The sequence below is a fragment of the Erythrolamprus reginae genome, chromosome Z, assembly GCF_031021105.1.
Source record: "Erythrolamprus reginae isolate rEryReg1 chromosome Z, rEryReg1.hap1, whole genome shotgun sequence".
Classification (NCBI taxonomy): Eukaryota; Metazoa; Chordata; class Lepidosauria; order Squamata; family Dipsadidae; genus Erythrolamprus; species Erythrolamprus reginae.
In genome coordinates, this window is record NC_091963.1 from 134,430,692 (window position 1) to 134,433,128 (window position 2,437).

Here is a 2,437-nt window from a genome sequence, read left to right on the forward strand (position 1 = left end):
GTGCCTACCGTCCCTGTCATATCATCCTCTTTTATCGTTGCTTTTTTACTTAAGTTATGTTCAGTGAGGGGCCGCCCACTGCCGGCGCTACCGGTATGTTCCTGGCAGTGGATGGAGCATGGGGGCATGCCCGCAGGTGTGCAGAAGCGAAATTTCATGCGCAGATGCTTGCACGTGTGGGATTTTGGCAATTTTCACTGATTTCTTTGCTTCCATGCAAGCGCATAAGCAAAAAAGCCCCCAAATTGCCAAAATCCCACACAGGCAATCACGTGAGATTTCGCTTGATGCACATGTGCAGCCGAATCTTGCATGGGGTGCATGGGGTGTTTCAAGGACGTGTAGATGTGCATGCATTGCCATTTCCTGCTTTGGTTGTGCTGATGGATGATCTCTGGTGGGACCGGGGCAGGGGTTTATCCTCTGTCTTGGTGCTTCTTGACCTCTCAGCAGCTTTTGATACCATCGGCCATAGAATCCTTCTGCGCCGACTGGAGCGGTTGGGGGGGCACCGTTTTACAGTGGTTCTCTTCCTACCTCTCTGGTCGGTCGCAGTTGGTGTTAGTGGGGGGTCAGAGGTCGACTCCTAGGTCCATACCTTGTGGGGTTTCTCAGGGGTTGATCCTCTCCCCTGCTGTTTAATATCTATATGAAACCGCTGGCCAAGATCATCCAGGGGCACGGGGTGAGTTACTGCCAGTATGCTGATGACACCCAATTGTACATCTCCAACCTGTGTCCACTTGGTGAAGCAGTGGAAGTGATGTGCTGGTACCTGGAGGCTGTCAGGGTCTGGATGGATGCCAACAAACTCAAACTTAACCCCGACAAGATGGAGTGGCTGTGGGTTTTGCCTCCCAAGGACAATTCCATCTGTCCATTCATCACCCTAGGGGTGGACACTATTGACCTCCTCAGAGAGGGTTCGCAACTTGGATGTCCTCCTCGACCCACAGCTGACGTTAGAACACCATCTTTCGGCTGTGGCACAGGGGGTGTTTGTCTAGGTTCACCTGGTGCACCAGTTGCGGCCCTATTTGGACAGGGAGTCTCTGTTCACGGTCAGTCATGCCCTTATCACCTCGTGGTTTGACTACTGCAATGCTCTCTACATGGGGCTACCTCTGAAGAGTGTTCAGAAACTTCAAATCATGCAGAATGCAGCCACCCAAGTGGTCATGGGTCTTCCCAGATAGACCCATGTCTCTTCAACGCTCTACAGACTGCATTGGTTGCTGATTGATTTCCAGACACAATTCAAGGTGTTGGTGATGACCTATAAAGCCCTACATAGCATCGGACCAGATTACTTACGGGACTGCCTTCTACCGCATGAATCCCAGCAACCGGTTAGGTCCCACAGAGTTGGCCTTCTCCGGGTCCCATCAGTTAGACAATGTCATCTGGCAGGGCCCAGGGGAAGAGCCTTCTCTGTGGTGGCCCCGCCCCTCTGGAATCAACTCTCCCCGGAGATTAGAACTGCCCCTGCCCTCCTTGCCTTTGGCAAGCGCCTCAAAACTCATTTATGTCACCAGGCATGGGGCAATTAGATCAAGCCCCCTTCCTCTGTTAACAAGATGCAATGTGTGTTTGTGAATGAATTAGTTGATTGTTCTGATTATATATGGGATTTTAGTAGTAACTTTTAATTAATTAGATTTGTTGCTGTGTTGCTTTTGTAGCCTGTGAGCTGCCCCGAGTCTTCGGAGAGGGGCAGCATACAAATCTAAATAATAATGATAATGATAATAATAATAACAATAATAACAACAACAACAACAACAATAATAATAATAATAATAATAATAATAATAATAATAATAATAATAATACAACACAGCAAACGAGATCACTATGCTGGATTTCGTATTTCATCACCAGTCGGGTGCTTCCCAAGCACCTAGGACTGCGTGATTTATTATTATTATTATTATTATTATTATTATTATTATTATTATTATTATTATTATTATTATTATTTCCACTACCGTATCAGAGATCCCAACCGTTCTGGTAGCAACCCACCCTGGTTATGTTTATGCAAACTGCATGTTTGACAAACCAGCAAACAAACAAATTAATAAACTACATTTGTAAACTTATGTTTGTGACCAAGTGGTGATCCTCCAGCTTGCTACAACATAACCATAACGTAGAAATGTTAATTCTAGAAGAATTATAGGATTAAACTATAATTCACCTTGTTCCACTGAAAAACACTGTATTTAAATCAGGGATGTTCAGAGACTTTTGAGACTTGTGGACTTTAACTCCCAGAATTGGAAGTCCACAAGTTTTAAGGTTGCTAAGGTTAGACACCCTTAATTTAACTTAAACGTAACGAGAGCGTCAGAGACAGGAGTGCGTGTGCGTGACTGATTCTCGCGATTTTACACGAGTGCCCTGTGCCTTTAAATTGGTGGCCGGGGGAAGGGAA

General features: G+C 45.8%; 1 protein-coding gene across 1 annotated transcript in view; it reads right to left on the reverse strand.

Moving 5' to 3' along the window:
• CCDC106 (coiled-coil domain containing 106) overlaps positions 1–2,437 on the reverse strand; it is a 62,224-nt gene that overhangs the window by 36,131 nt on the left and 23,656 nt on the right. The gene's annotated exons all lie outside the window — the stretch shown is intronic.